A 16,881-nucleotide genomic window follows, 5' to 3' on the forward strand; every position below is an offset into this window, starting at 1 on the left:
CTGGAACAGAGGAAGGACAATGGGGGAAACTGGTGAAATTGGAATGAAATGTGGCTTTTAGTTAATAGTTTATCAATGTTGGTTAATTAGTTGTAATAAATTACCACAGCAGCATAAGATGGTGGCAATAGAGGAACCTGAGTGTAGGGTATATGGGAGTTCTCTGTACTTGCTTTGCAACTTTTCTGAAAATCTAAAACTATTCCGCAATAAATAGTTTATTTTAAGAATGTTTGCTTTAAGCTCTTTTGTGCAGCAGTTAAGTACTCGGCTGCTAAACACATTGTCGACAGTTCAAATCTACCAGCTGCTCTGTAGAAACCTAGGGGGCAGCTCTACTCTGTCCTATAGGGTTGCTATGGGTCAAAATCAACTTGCTGGCAACTGGTTTATTTCTTTTTTAATATACACAAATATATTTTATAAATCAGTTACTGCTTTCAGAAAAAGGCAATAAATCCATGTCATGCTTTCTTATTTTAATGTAAGCATATAAAAAACTTACAAAGTATTAGGTAAATTATGAAATTTGAAGCTTACATAAAATAATAAAAAGTATAGAATTATTATTTTAACATAAAACTGAACAAATTACTTAAGTGCTGAAATCTATAAGGAAACTGTTTACGGGATTCCAATAAATAATAGTAACTAATACCTGACATTAAGTAATAACATCAAGTTGACTTATATGAACCTCTCACAGGCACAATCTGTGTAAAGCAAGGTACACGCTGGTGGTGTTATTTGCAGTGGAATCCATTCTGACTCATGGTGACCCCACGTGTGCAGAGTAGCACTGCATCATAGGGTTTTTTAGGGTGTGACCTTTCAGGAGCAGATCCCCAAGCCTGCCTTTCAGGGTGTCTCTGGCTGGGTTCCAGTCGCTGCCATCCTTTAGGCCAGTATTTAACCATTGGGCCACCATATTTGACTCTTTGGGATTGAAACGTTGGCATGTAATATTGCCTTTATGAGACTAGATGGCACCCTTTACCCTCTTTTGCCACCTTTAAAAAAAAAACTCGCTGCAATGGATTTTGATGCAAGAAATGTTTTTTTGCTAGATTTAGTGTTTAGTGTATCTTCGTTCCACTACCTGGGTCTATCACCAAACCACAATTGCTCTCATTGGCTCCTGCAACACACACAACACACCTGTTGCTGCGGGGTCAATGCCGACTCACAGCAACCCTGCGGGACACAGTAGAACTGCCCTATAGGGTTTCCAAGGAACATCTGGTGGATTGGACCTGCAGACCTGCTGGTCAGCAGCCAAGCTATTAACCACTGTACCACCACGGCTCCAACTCCTGCTTAGGGAATGTTAATGAAAAGACCTCCTCCAAATCAAGGCGACCTCATGTCTGTAGAAATGTGCTCCGCAGGGTTTTTAATGGCTGGTCGCCAGGTGCTTCTTCCGAGGCACCTCTTGGTGGACTTGAACCTCCAACCTTTTGCTTAGCAGCCTAGATCCTTAACTGTTACACCACCCAGAGGGCCTGCAAAGCCACCTTAAAAACTCAGCACCAATAACATTCTGTTAACTTAATGGATTCTTACTAAAAACTCTGCTTCAGCTGTGCTTTGAAGGCACAGGAAATGATACTACCTGGAAAATCAAAGGCCTCAACAATACTGAGAAAAAAGTGATTCAAAGGGGTCAGTCTTTGAACATTAACAAGTTTTAGGAATTTATTTCACCTACATTTTTCTTTTCATATAGGCACAGAGTTAAAAATCTGATTAAATCTAAAAAGCCCTTTCAGTAAGAATAAAATGCTAAGTGATAAGAAAGCATTGGATGGTAGATCAAATGGCAACATTTTCTTTTTAAATGGATACAAAATAATAGTATCTTACAATTAATAGCATCTGAGAGTAAATCAAATTCAGTAACTCCTGATTTTGAAATAAAGTTTTTTTTTCAATAGTGATAGCTTAATATTCCAGAATGGAAAATAGGGCTTTAAAGATTTGCCGTTTGTTAAGATGCAGCATAAATAAGAAAATGATATTGTTTCAAGGTAATCTGATGAATAGTTAACATCACTAGGTCTCTGCTGAGAAAACACTGTTTGTATTTTTCACCCTTAACCTGAAGCTATTTAAGGTTCTGCGTTCCAACCTTTTACAGAGATAATAAATAAAGCCAGAACAGAAGCAAAATTCAACTCAAAAACTAAGTCCAAAGGACCTCTTCTCCAATAATTAATTTCAATTCCAAGGCCAGCTGGACTCATGAAGCCTGCTTGGGGTAATTATAAATCTACCAGTCAACGGTTTCTTTCAATTAACAGGAGTTCTTCACTTTAATTCAGCACAATTTATCCATCTTTTTTTGATAGCACTTTTTGGCCCTATCGAAGAGATCTTCGCCTGCCCTAAGCCATGAAGATAATCTCCGATGTTTCCTAAGAGCTTCATTGTTTTACCTTCCCCTTAACTGACTCACAAGCTACAACCCACATGCAATAGATTTCTGTGTATAGCGTTACATACGTGATCAAGCTTCTCATTTCTTTATGGATATAAAATTGATTCTCCAGCACATATTGAAAAGACCATCTTTTCACCTGTATCTTCAATGCCAACTTTGTATCAATCAACCATCCCTACACACAGGTCTGTTCCTAGCTTCTCTATTATGTGTTACTGAACTATGTAACAGACTGTATTATTTACTGTAGCTTTATAATGAAATTTGATATCAATTAATTATTGTGTTGTTCGAATTTGTCTGGATGTCTTCTATCAGTTACTGCTGAATGTTAAAATCTTTTACTACAATTTTGGATTTATTTCTTCTTTTAGTTCCATCAATTGTTGCTTTGCATGTTTTTGAAACTGTGTTATTGGTGTCTATAAATTTAAAATTTTCATATCTCCTAGTAGATTTGCCCTTTTATCTTGATGAACTGGTCCTCATTATCTCCACAAATGCTCTTAAAGTCTACTCAGATTCTAAAAAAACTACACCAGCTTTCTTTTAATTAATGTTTACATGTACAGACACTTCTGTTTTGAATGTTTCTTTATTTTTATATTTAAATTGTGTGTGTTGTGGTTCGGTTTTCAGTTTTGTTTTCTACAAGGAAAGCCATCTCCCTTTACTAACTTTCTCATACTAAAAAAATAAAAACATCAACACCACAAACCAACCAAACAGGCAAAGCAGCCTCTAGTCCCAGAGTCAGTGTGGGCCCAGCTTACAAGCCGCTGAGGAGGACTCGGCTGAGTCGCTATTCGGAGTTGGCGGAGGGCTAAGTTGGAGTCTCATCTCTACACGCCGTAATGGATTGAACTGTGTCCTCCAAAAATATGTGGGTTGGAAATCTAACCTCTATACCTGTGGCTGTAATCCTGTTTGGAAATAGGGTTTTCTTTGTTATGCTAGTGAGGCCGTCTCAGTACAAGGTGTGTCTCAAACCTGATCAAGTTACACGGAGCAGCACAGACACAGAGACAAGCGAGCATAAACGGGGAAAGATAGATGCCACATGAAGATCACCAAGAAAAGGAGGAACTTTGGGGCTACAGAGCCGGAAATAGACAAGGATCTTATCTTCCCCCAGAGCTGACAGAGAGAGCCTTCCGCTAGAGCTGGTGCCCTGAATTCAGAGTCCTAACCTTCTGAACTGTGAGAAAATAAACTTTTGTTCTTTACAGTCAAAAAAAAAAAAAAAAAATTGTGTGTTGTAAACAATACTCAGTTGTTGGTGACAGCTTAAACTCAGAGGGGATTAAATTTGCTTCTTACAGCCAACTAGGCCAGGGGCTACAACAATACCAGATCACCTTAATCTAATCAAGAATTGAGGAGGTTTAAAACTGGGCTTCAGTAGTTTCCTTTTTCCTTTATTTATTTACTTATTTATTTTTTGGTCCAGTTTTTCTAGCTGCTCTCAGCTAGAGGTTGGTCTGAAACACTCCAGTATGCCACTGCTGGAAATAAAACCAGGCAGATTTTTGCAGGGAAATATTGTGAGTGTATGACATAAAAGTCTCCATGCATCTCCTGAGGGGGAACCTTCAGTAAAACACACGTTTTCCTAATGCTTTAATACAAGAATAATTCACTAATTCTTCATGGTGAGAGCAGGCTGCATCCTACGTCATGGTCAGCTTGGTGCAAAAACAGAGGCTTCCAACCAGGACAGCAGACACAGGGCTGAGAGGTGCGTTCAGGTTCACCCATGCACACACATACACACCACAACGTTAGAAACTGAACTCAAATTGTCAGTATTAACCAAATGAGCTAACAAACATTCTAATTCTAACCTGACTGAAGTATCAACCTTGAATTCACAAAAACCACGATCTCTGGAAACATAATGGATATTATGTCCACTGTGGCCCTTAGTGAAAAAGAAGGAGGTCCTCCACGAGATGGCTTGACACAGTGGCTGCAACAATGGGCTCAAACATACCAACGATTGTGAGGATGGCACAGGGTCGGGCAGTGTTTTGTTCTGTTGTGCACAGGGTCGCTATGAGTCAGAGCCAAGTCGATAGCACCTAACAACAACAGGGTGCTAATACTGCCACCAGGGTAGATTTTAAGCTACCAGTGTGATGCCACTAAGTGTGGAGTGGAAGGACCTGCACACAGTCGGCTCCTGTGAGCCAGCACAACTGGATTCTGTTATGGCAGAATTGCCACTTAAGATGAAGGTATCATTGAAATGAGTGGTCATTTAATGAAGGGTAAAAAAGGAAAACTGGCATTTGTACCTAGTCCTCTGGCATCAGCAAAGAGGTCAGTAGGACCACAGGGGCTGGTTCTAGGCTGGTCAACACAGTTAACAGACAATCCAAGAGGAGAAATCATAAGCACAGGGGCTAAGGGTGTTTAAGCCAGGTTTTCAGGGCTTTGAGGATTAAATCTAAAGCCAAATTTACTCATCAAGTCCAAGTTTAAACTGCACTACAAACCCATTGTGGTTGGGTCAATTCCAACTCATAGCAACCCTACAGAGGCCAGGGCAAAGACTAAAGGATCAGAAGTACATCTTCAATGAGGGAGAAGCAAGGGCAGGAAGGGATCCAGAGCTTCTCAGACAACTGCTGGGCATAGGACAGCCACACAAGGTTCATTTCTGTAACTAGAGACCGAGTAGGGTGTGTATAAGGCAGCCTGTTAAAATGGTCACAATAAATGTTTGCATACACTGGAATTCAGTAATTGTCAGCAGTCCTTCTTTTGTTTCTTTAAAAATAGAGTCCAATGATATTTTTCAATTTAATTTTGATATACTCTATTACAAGGAATTTCTTTGTAAGGAATTGAGGTTAATAATTAATCTAAAAATTATCACTTCAGTGAAACATTAAAATAACAAATATCTGTTTGCTAGATTTTCTTAAATCCTTGAAATTACATCACTTGTGTAAGATATCACTAGACTAGGCAAGAAAGGTCCAAAATGTTAGATGTTATGTGAAAGACACATACTCTTTAGATAAACATGAATCTTAGTGCCTGGCAACGATTATAGTTGTCAATATTTAATCATAAGGCTCTTCTAAACCCTTACGTGGAAACCTCTAATTAAAAATGCTAGTGTGCAGGTATATAGCCTTTCCTCCCACAAGTGCCATATCTAATTGCTGCTTCTCCTGTTTGTCTATTAAGATAGTGCTTGTTCATTACATGCCTTACTGGTCTGACTAAAATATTCAATTTGCCATTGAACATACACAAAACAATTGATGAGTAACATAATTATATAATGACACTAGAAGAGGGTTGATGAAATGAATGTTGTGTTTTTCAAAGTCCTGATTTTGCAGTTCATTTGCTATCTGCACCTCAGAATGACAAAGCTGAACTGTAAGTACAGCCCATAACAGCATTATTCTGAGGAAGATACTTTTAGATTACTTATTAAAAACCAAACCAAACCCATTGCCATCAAGTTGATTCCTACTCATAGCGACTCTATAGGACAGAGTAGAACAGCCACTCAGGGTTCCCAAGGAGTGGCTGGTGGATTCGAACTGCTGACCTTTTGGTTAGCAGCCAAATGTTTAAAAACTGCACCACCAAGGCTCCTAGATTACTTATTAGCATGATGTTTATTTTTAAAACATATTTTTACTACAAGAAGTATAATTCCTTAAGGTAGGTTTGTTCTAGGAAGAAATACCATAATTACCTTATAAGTCGATTTTAATCCTCATTATCCTCTTAACCAATGTGTTAAAAAAAAAAAAAACTTGACTGCACATACGTGTAGAGGCTATGCCATATTTTTACACAAGTAATGCACATCTTCTACATTTGCTTGCCAACCACGCCCTCCCCTACAAGGTATTTTCACAAGTGCCACTCTGACAATTTTTTTACATGTTGCTGTTAAAAATAAAAAAGTTAACATCACGATTATGAAAAACCTTGTGAGGGGAGGGCACAGCTGGCAAACAAACATAGAAAATGTGCATTATCTGCACAAAAATACAGTAGATAAGCTGTTCTAGGTTTGAATCTCACATTTTGTGGATTTAGGCTAATTCTAAATTCATTGCTGAATCTCAGTTTCCAAATTGGTAAAATGGAAATAAAATTCCTATCTTATATGGTAGTTTGGGGATTCATGATAATGTCTATGGAACACTGAAGCAGCATCTGGCACGTAGTAAGCCCTGAATAAATATCAGCTGTTATTTTAAATGCCCACAAAGTTGGCTTTGTAGAATAATACGTCTTTGAGCAAAGCTCACATCAGCCAGTGAAACATGTCGACAAAAATGTCTAAACTGGTAAATAATGCAAAGATCTGACTGAGGTCAACTTTATCTTGATAATATATCACCTATTTCTTTAATGTTTATTTCACATACTAAAATTAAAGTTCCCTGGGATTTATTTTTTAAGCATTAATTTAGAAATAAACTGTCTTTTAGGCAGGGGGGTGGTTCACTTTATTTAATGTTGACTCTTGTTCTAACTGGATTTCAAAGTGTCTTGCTTATACACGGATCATTTTTACAAAATCGCTATACAATATTAGGAATTTGAATTAAATGTTGCATTTTACATAAATACCTATTTTAATCTTCTGTGAGCCTGGTGACATTCCCTGAAATGTAATTATTAGTGGTAATGATGTAATAAATAGCAAATAAACCAAGACCTAAACTCACGACCATCAAGTTGATTCCAACTAATAGCGACCCCGTAGGACAGAGTAGAACAGCTCCATAGGGTTTCCATAGGGTTTCCATAGGGTTTCCATAGGGTTTCCATAGGGTTTCCATAGGGTTAGCAGCCATAGCTCTTAACCACTGCACCACCAGGGTTTCCAAACAGGAAATAGTGAAAGTAATATGATATAAACAGTGAGCTTCCCAGGTGCGGTCTGTCCTCCTCCTCATTACTGGCATTATAAAGAACTTCCACACTATTTGGAAATAATTTAAGGGGACAATGATTCTGTGAAGAAAAAATATATAGATATGAAGGCTAAGTTGAATTACATAAAATATTCCCCTCATATGCTTACATCTATTACTTATGAGGGGAATATTTTATTTAATTCAACTTAGCTTTCATAATCTGCTCATTAAACACTTTGGAAACTCCTAGTCTGGATGTTTTTCTTATGATATCCAAAGAACATCAGCTTCTTTTCTGAGTTCCCTAAAAACGGGAATTAACCTGGATCTTTAATCATTGCAAAGGCTTTATTCATTTTTGTGCTTCACTGAGCATGTTGTCTTGATTGACTATTTCTACATCTCAAGAAAAATGGGGCAACTTTTGTGTGTTTTGTCTCATAGTATTTAATGAATCATGTTCTATTAAAAAAGTGTCTGTATAATACATAATATTATCAGTACCATGAAGGGTCTGTGTAACTTTTGAAACTGTTGCCTAAAGGTTGTAAAGTTGTACATTCAAAGAGGTATATGGTTTGGCTGTTGCTGAATGAGACAAATACCTGCACTGCTGCACTCATAAGGGAGAAGAAAGGATGCTCTGTGTGTGTGAAGTATCTGCACTGTGCTCATAAGGGAGAAGAAAGGGTGCTCTGTGTGTGTGAAGTATCTGCACTGTGCTCATAAGGGAGAAGAAAGTGTGCTGTGTGTGTGTAAAGTATCTGCACTGTGCTCATAGGGGAGAAGAAAGGGTGCTCTGTGTGTGTCAAGTATCTGCACTGTGCTCATAGGGGAGAAGAAAGGGTGCTCTGTGTGTGTGAAGTATCTGCACTGTGCTCATAGGGAAGAAGAAAGGGTGCTCTGTGTGTGTGAAGTATCTGCACTGTGCTCATAAGGGAGAAGCAAGGGTGCTCTGTGTGTGTGAAGTATCTGCACTGTACTCATAAGGGAGAAGCAAGGGTGCTCTGTGTGTGTGAAGTATCTGCACTGTGCTCATAGGGAAGAAGAAAGGGTGCTCTGTGTGTGTGAAGTATCTGCACTGTGCTCATAAGGGAGAAGCAAGGGTGCTCTGTGTGTGTGAAGTATCTGCACTGTACTCATAAGGGAGAAGCAAGGGTGCTCTGTGTGTGTGAAGTATCTGCACTGTGCTCATAGGGAAGAAGAAAGGGTGCTCTGTGTGTGTGAAGTATCTGCACTGTGCTCATAAGGGAGAAGCAAGGGTGCTCTGTGTGTGTGAAGTATCTGCACTGTGCTCATAGGGGAGAAGAAAGGGTGCTCTGTGTGTGTGAAGTACCTGCACTGTACTCATAAGGGAGAAGCAAGGGTGCTCTGTGTGTGTGAAGTATCTGCACTGTACTCATAAGAAAGAAGCAAGGGTGCTCTGTGTGTGTGAAGTATCTGCACTGTGTTCATAGGGAAGAAGAAAGGGTGCTCTGTGTGTGTGAAGTATCTGCACTGTGCTCATAGGGAAGAAGAAAGGGTGCTCTGTGTGTGTGAAGTATCTGCACTGTGCTCATAAGGGAGAAGCAAGGGTGCTCTGTGCATGTGAAGTATCTGCACTGTGCTCATAGGGGAGAAGCAAGGGTGCTCTGTGTGTGTGAAGTATCTGCACTGTGCTCATAAGGGAGAAGCAAGGGTGCTCTGTGTGTGTGAAGTATCTGCACTGTGCTCATAAGGGAGAAGCAAGGGTGCTCTGTGCGTGTGAAGTATCTGCACTGTGCTCATAAGGGAGAAGCAAGGGTGCTCTGTGCGTGTGAAGTATCTGCACTGTGCTCATAAGGGAGAAGCAAGGGTGCTCTGTGCGTGTGAAGTATCTGCACTGTGCTCATAAGGGAGAAGCAAGGGTGCTCTGTGCGTGTGAAGTATCTGCACTGTGCTCATAAGGGAGAAGCAAGGGTGCTCTGTGTGTGAAGGATACGAGTTAGTGTGTCTTCAGTGTTAACTGTTTAATTTTTCCTAGTGTTTTCATTTTCCTCTATCCCTTCTCACATTTAGTAATGCAAAGTTTTTGTTTCTTTTGTTTATTACTTCAGAAAACAGGGTTGATTTTCCCCCCGCTTTTTATGTTTTTAAAAAAGCTAAAGTTACAGGAGCTGTGTGATTTTTTTTTTTTTTTTTTTTTGCATAGAACAAAGAGGAAGGGATGGATGCACGAGAGAGGGAACGTGCATCACTACCCTCAGAAGAGAACCGAAGTCCCTGGAGTGGAGAGATTCTGTGGGCACAGGCTTTTCTAGGTCTCCAAGAAAGGGAATCTGGGCTCTGTGGGTTGAACTGAGGTTGGGAGGTTAGGGAATGGGGTGTGTGCCTTGAGAGTCTACTGCAAGAGAAAACACTCCATGGAGACCACGGTGTCCTACCCACTGCGCCCTGCCAAGAGGTCCACTGGGGGCTGAAATCTAGCCAGCCCTCCTCTTGGTATGCACCACAGCACAGGAATGGACCTCCTAGAGGATGGAACATCCTTTCCAATCCTGCAGCGGTGCCCTGTGGGCCAGCCGGGTCCTGGGTCAGCTGTTCAGAGCCAGGGAGCTCCTAGAGGGCCTCCTACAGGCACAAAATCCAGGTGAGCTGGGGTGGTAGGTGGAGGCCGACCTGAGATAGGTTTGTGGATAAGGGATCAGGAGACTTGTGTCGTGGTCCTTCAGTAGAGCTTGGATAAGGTGGTGGGATCCATGTGTGTAAAGCACACAGGGCTGTGGGTGTCCTCCTGGAGGTCCCATGTCCTTGCACATTGGCATGGGAGCAGCAGGCTGATTCCAGGGGCCCCCACAAGTACCAGGAAGGAAGGGGGAGATTCCTAGCTTGAAGGGCCCTCCTCATGGATAGGTACAGGAGACGAAAGACAAGATGGGGTCATGGATGATTCAGTGATGCCAGCAGGGACAGAGGCAACGGAACCAGTGGGCTCTCCCCACCACTGAGTGTCCTGGCCCTAGGTAAGCCCACCAGAATGGGGCTCAAGTCAATATTTAAAAAAAAAAAAAAACTCATTGGTGTAGAATCAATTCCAACTCACAGCAACCCTATAGGACAGAGTAAAACTGCCCCATAGGGCTTCCAAGGAGTAGCTGATGGATTTGAACTGCTGACCTTTTGGTTAGCAGCTGAGCTCTTAACCACTGTGCCACCAGGTCTGCACGTTCAACATAAAGCTGGGATAATCTCCAGGTAACTAAGTGTTATTTTCTAATACCTTTAGGGAATGTGAGCTTGACATAGAAATTAAATTTAAATATGGGAAGATCCCCTCATAGGGCATGAGGCCACTGATCTCATCTATGGTATACAGAAAGGATTAATAAATTATGATCACCTAGTATTTTTTTTTTTTAGTAACCTTAAGCAAAGGACCCTTCCTAAGGATAGATTATAGACTGGCCAAAAGAGAAGATAGTATGTCATGTTTATAAGTTTCCTGTTACCAGTTCATCTTTGTTTAGAATTTATCCTTGTTGGTAAGTTACGCAAGAAGCTACCATTGAGGATTGTGAATGAATTATGAGAGGTGTGATGCGATGCAGTTGCTGGTTAACAATTTTAACTCTGAGAAAAGCAATAATAAGCACCAGAAACATCTCCTTTGAAACTGGATTCTTGGCACACAGACATCGCTCTCAGCTCTGCATCATTTGAGCAATTTAAATAAATCTCGTCTTCAATCATAGGACACCATTTGAATATTGTTTAGCCCTGTATTTTAAGGAGAGTGAAAAGGCAGTTTAATCATATGTCTGGTTTCTTCTCTTTTGGTGGCTGGAAATTTTTTGCTCTTTGTGGTCAAAAGGGATCCAAGTGAAATCTACCTCAGTGCTTTTCAAATTGTCTGTAGCATCAGACCATTTTTTTTTAATCCAACCCATTTTAGATAGATACTTCAAAAAATACAGTAAAAATAAATCACTAGTAAAATAAAATGGAGAAAAAAAGATTTACAAAGTACAAATGCAATTATTATTATATTCAATAGACAAAGTTACTTTGTCAATTGCTATGTGGTGGTAATGCTCATTCTCACTTTCTGTACTTAACGTGAACTGGTAAAAGGTAACTGATAGAAGGTAACTAACTTGTGGAGAAGCACTGGTCTAGTGTAGAGAGAGGAGACACAGCCAATTTTAGAAGATCTTAAAACACAGTAGCAACCAAAAAAAAAAAAACTATGTATCTTAAACACTCAAATTTGCTACAGTAATTTGTAATTGCTACACATATTCACCATCAGCTGAATATAGAAGGCTGACGAATTTATATATATCTCCAGTCCTCATTTTTCCCCCAAATTGTACTCATGAGTATCTAGCTCCTTTCCTGACACATTCTCAAAAAGTTTTCTTATGACCTCAACTCAACGTATCCCAGAGTAAATTTCTTACGTACCTGACAAACTCACTTCTATGTTTTCCAATTTATTGATGGCATTCTCCTCCCAAACACAGGAAATCTACTTATAAAATCATCCTAAGCTCTCCTTCCTTTTTCTCTCTTCAATCTCACCAAGGTGTTGCCAAATCCTGTGATATTTATCTTCTCAATATCTATTTCCTCAATCTTTGTTCCTGGGTTCTATATCTCTCATCTACTGTACTCCTGGAGGATCCTTACTGCCCCTCTTCTTTTCCTCTCTCTTATGCATTAGTTTAACACTTCTAAAGCTCAGTTCTGCTCAGCCACTTCTCTCCTTAAAATGTTCAGTGGCTTTTCCTGTGTTTACTAAACAGAGACTAGTACCCAAGGCTCTCCTCGGTTTTCTCATAAGCCCTTTTTGCAAATTCTGTGTTCCTAAAAAGTTGAACTCCTGACATGACATGTGTTTTTATACCTCCATGCTTTTGTTCACACAGTTCTATTCTCCTAGAGTGTCCTCCCAAGCTCCAACCTAAATCTCTGTGTGTCCTCATTTTATACATTTGTCAGGACCTGGTGTGGAATTAGTCATGTCCCCAAAAAACAATATGTTGAAGTCCTGACCCCTTGTACCTGTGGACATGATCTTGTTTGAAAATAAGATCTTTGAAGATGTTATCAGTTAAGTTAACATGAGGTTATCCAAGTAGAGTAGGTCCTAATCCATCATAAACCAAAAAACCAAACCTGTTGCCACATCCAACTCATGGAGACCCCATGTGTTACAGAGGGGAAATCCAGTCATAGCTGTATCTATACAAAAGAGAAGAGACACACAGAGGGAAGACAGTCATGTGACTACGGAGTTTTGCTACAGCTGCCTATAAAAGAACGTCTGAGGTGACCAGAAGCTGAGAAAGACAAGAAGCTATCTTCCTCCAGAGCCTTTGGAGAGAGGGCATGGCCCCGTTGATGCCCTGAATTCAGACTACTAGCCTTGAGAACTGTGAGAAAATAAGTTTCTGTTCTTGTAAGGCGCTCAGTTTGTGGTACCTTGTTACAACTGCACCAGAAAACAAACACAGAATCCAAACCTCTGACGCACTCCCCCCTTCCCCGCAGCATAATCTCTGCTCATTTCTGTCTGAACTACTCACCCATGGCAATTCGTCTGAAATCTCTCCTGGGGATTCATCTTATTTTTCCTACTCTTTGATAATAAAATTCATTTCCATTTATTTCTCTGATCACTCAAAAAACATAGTTTTATGCCTTATAATAGATATTTGCTAAATACAGGCCGAAAATAAATGTTTGGAAAATAATATACTAACCTTCACTGCAAGTCATAGAAACAAACTGTACTTTGTACAAAGGATGCTGATTATGGGTGATATATAAAATATACTTAGAGTAATTACCATCATAAATAACAATAGCAACCAGCCTTTTAGACAAACCCACTGCCGTCAAATTGATTCTGACTCATGGGGGTCTCACGTGTTACAAAGTAGAAGGGCTTCATAGGGTTTTCTAGGCTGTGATCTTTATGGGAGCAGATGTCCAGGCCTTTATTCTGTAGAGTCGCTGAGTGGGTTCAAACTGCTAACCTTTAGGTTAGTAGCTGAGAGAAACCACTTGTGCTCCCCAGGAATCTTAATAATAGTAACAGGTATTATTTATTGAGTGCCAATGTGCCAGGCACCATAGAGAGAAATTCATATATATCATCTCTTTTAATCCTTACAATTATCATTTTGAACAGGTTGAGAAAGTAAGGCTTAAAGAGGTTAAGTACCCAAAGTTAATGTTAATAGGTATTCTTAGTATTCTGTAATTTCAATTATAGGGTGAGATTTGAATCAAAATCAACCTGATTCCAAATCTGTGCTCTGATTACTAATTCAGACTAGCTTTTATGATTTTTTTTATTATGATTACTGTCTTGGAAGAATTACAGCCAGAATGCTCCTTGGAAGCAAGGATGGTAAGACTGCGTCTTACATACTTTGGACATGTTGTCAGGAGGGATCGGTCCCTGGAGAAGGACATCATGCTTGGTAAAGTACAGGGTCAGCGAAAAAGACGAAGACCCTCAATGAGATGGATTGACACAGCGGCTGCAACGATGGGCTCAAGCATAACAACAACTGTGGGCATGGCACAGGACTGGGCAGTGTTTTGTTCTGTTGTCCATAGCATCTCTGTGAGTTGGAACTGACTTGACAGCACCTAACAACAACCACACCAACAATAAATTACGATTATAGAACTATGAAGACCAAACCTGTTGCCAATAAGTTAATTCTGACTCATAGAGACACTGTAAAAAAAAAACCCTGTGCTCTCAAGTCAACTCCTTGGAAACTCTATGGGGCAGTTCTACTCTGTCCTATAGGGTCACTATAAGTTGAAATCAACTCGACGGCAGTGGGTTTGGATCTTTTTTTTTTTTTTTTTTGGTTTTTATACATGTTGGCAGAAAGCCTAGGGGCATAGTGGCTAAGGGCTACAGCTGCTAACCGAAAGGTCGGCAGTTCAAATCCACCAGGCACTCCTTGGAAACTCTGTGGGGCAGTTCTACTCTGTCCTGTAGGGTTGCTATGAGTCAGAATCAATTTGATGGCAATTTTTTTTTTTTAATGGGTTATACATATTGGCTGGCCTTGGTTAAGAGCTTGGCTGCCAACCAAAAGGTCAGCAGTTCGAATCCACTAGCTACTCCTTGGAAATACTATGGGGCAGTTGTACTCTGTCCTATAGGGCCACTATGAGTCGGAATTGACTTGATGGCAAAGGTGTTTTTTTGTTTTTTGTTTTGATACAACATTGGCTATTAGGGGAAAAAAAGGTGTTATTTAAATATACACAGCAAAAAAAAAAAAAATACGATTACTAGCCCGGATATAATTTTTGAGATTTTAAATAATTTTAAATAATATACCAAAATTAAGTTATCAAAATTAAGGGGGTAATTTAAAGCTAAGAAATTATTGAATAAAACAAAATTATTTTCATGGGTTTAAGCAAATGTTAGACATGGACAGACAGTTCAAATTCATCGCTGTTGTTAATGGCAGGAACAGTCATGTGATCACAACAGAAAGTAGTAGTCACACAGAATTGCAAACTGAGCTTACCAGCCATCCCTGGGGGAATGCAACGTCCCAGCAGAAAGCACTACTGACTTTGGGAAAACTCAAAGACAATGAAACAAAAAGGCCCAAGACAATTATTCCCAAAGAAGGACACGCAGAATTGCCTCTAGATTTTTACGAGATTAGGGAGTTGGAGCCAGAAAGGTGGAGTACATGGAGAAGAAAATATTTTCATTCATTCACTCGTTCGTTCATTCATTTAATAAATACTTATTAAACGCCTTTTGTGACATGCGCTGCCCTAAGTGTCAGAGGAAAATAAAGCATTTACAGTGAAGTAAACGGCATAAGGTGTGAATATAAATCCCAGGATTAGGGGTAGGAAAGGACAAAAGCTGTATAAAGGGTCCATTATGTATGGTCTGAGATACACCGATTATTCTGTATCGTCTCTAAAAGTTAGGTTACGTCCGACCGTGGTTGATGCATTTTCTTCTAACTGTTAATATAGCACTCATTGGTGATGCTAACTGAGCCAACCTTTATCTTCTATAAATCATGGAGGGACCACAATGATGAAAGATTAAAGAGTTCTATAATTTGTTCTCCTAAATAACTGAACTAAAAGATGTCATTTATTACAGTCACATTACAAAGATAAAGGAATCATTTTTTCTTATTCTTTACCAAGAAAGCTCCTTTTAATGAAACGTGCTCTCAATTTTCACTTCTGTGCCAATAAGCAGAGTCGATTCCAGCTATAGGACCGACCCTATAGGACACAGTAGAACTGCTCCATAGGGTTTCCAAGGAGCAGCTGGTGGATTCAAACTGCCCACCTGTTGGTCAGTAGCCACACTCCTAACCACTGCACCACCAGGGCTCCATAACAAGCATAGCTAACATTTTTAAGTGTTTTTTCAAGTGTTAGGCACTTCATTTAGTAATATGGTAGTTTTTGAAACATCCTGTCATGGATTAAGTCGTGTCCCACCAAAAATACGTGTCAATTTGGCTAGGCCATGATTCCCAGTGTTGTGTGGTTGTCTTCATTTTGTGTTCGTAATTTTACGTTAAAGAGGATTAGGGTGGGATCGTCACACCCTTACCCAGGTCACTTCCCTGATCCAATGTAAAGGGCATTTCCCTCAGGCTTGGCCTGTACCACCTTTTCTCTCTCAAGAGATAAAAAGGAAAGGGAAGCAAGCAGAGAGTTGGGGACCTCATACCAGCAAGAAAGCACTACCAGGAGCAGAGTGCATCCTTTGGATCCAGGGTCCCTGCACAGGGGAAGATTGACGAGGCTGACAGAGAAAGCCTTCCCCTGCAGCTGATGCCCTGAATTTGAATTTTGCCCCACTTTATTGTGAGGAAATGAACTTCCCTTTGTTGAAGTCATCTACTTGTGGTATTTCTGTTATAGCAGCACTAGGTGACTAAGACACATCCCTATGAGGAAAGTATTATTATCATCTCCATTGTATTAGGAAGGATGCTCAGGCTTTGAAAAATTAAATACTTTGCCATAAATTACATAGCTAACCGATGGTTTGAGATTAGAACCTAATTAGTCTGATTCCAAAGTCCACCGGCTTAACCACTGTTCTATGCTGTCCGAACGTCAGATGAATTGAGAGGTGAGCCCTCCAGTTCATTGCACTGCCAGCCAGCAGGCAAGCTTTGCAGTGAGCCACGCCATGCTTCCACACCACTGTGACCTTAGCAATGGAGCCCTGGTGCTGCAGGGGTTCAGAGCTTGGCCAATAACCCAGAGACTGGCAGTTCAAATCCACCAGCCGCTCCTTGGAAACTCTATGCGGGCAGGCCTCCTCTGTCCTATAGGGTCGCTATGAGTTGGAATCGACTAGATGACAATAGGTTTTCGTCGTTGCTTGTTTTGTTTTTAGGCTAACCGCAGCGTCCTCTGCTGACTGAAGATGAGATGCTACGGGTATACTTTAAGTCTGCTGTCTTTATGATGTTTGTTTATTCAGTGTTGTAAATCACCACCACAGAGACTCAGGAGGGAATCGACATAATTCTACGTGCAAAC

Source organism: Loxodonta africana, chromosome 19, assembly GCF_030014295.1.
Source record: "Loxodonta africana isolate mLoxAfr1 chromosome 19, mLoxAfr1.hap2, whole genome shotgun sequence".
NCBI lineage: Eukaryota > Metazoa > Chordata > Mammalia > Proboscidea > Elephantidae > Loxodonta > Loxodonta africana.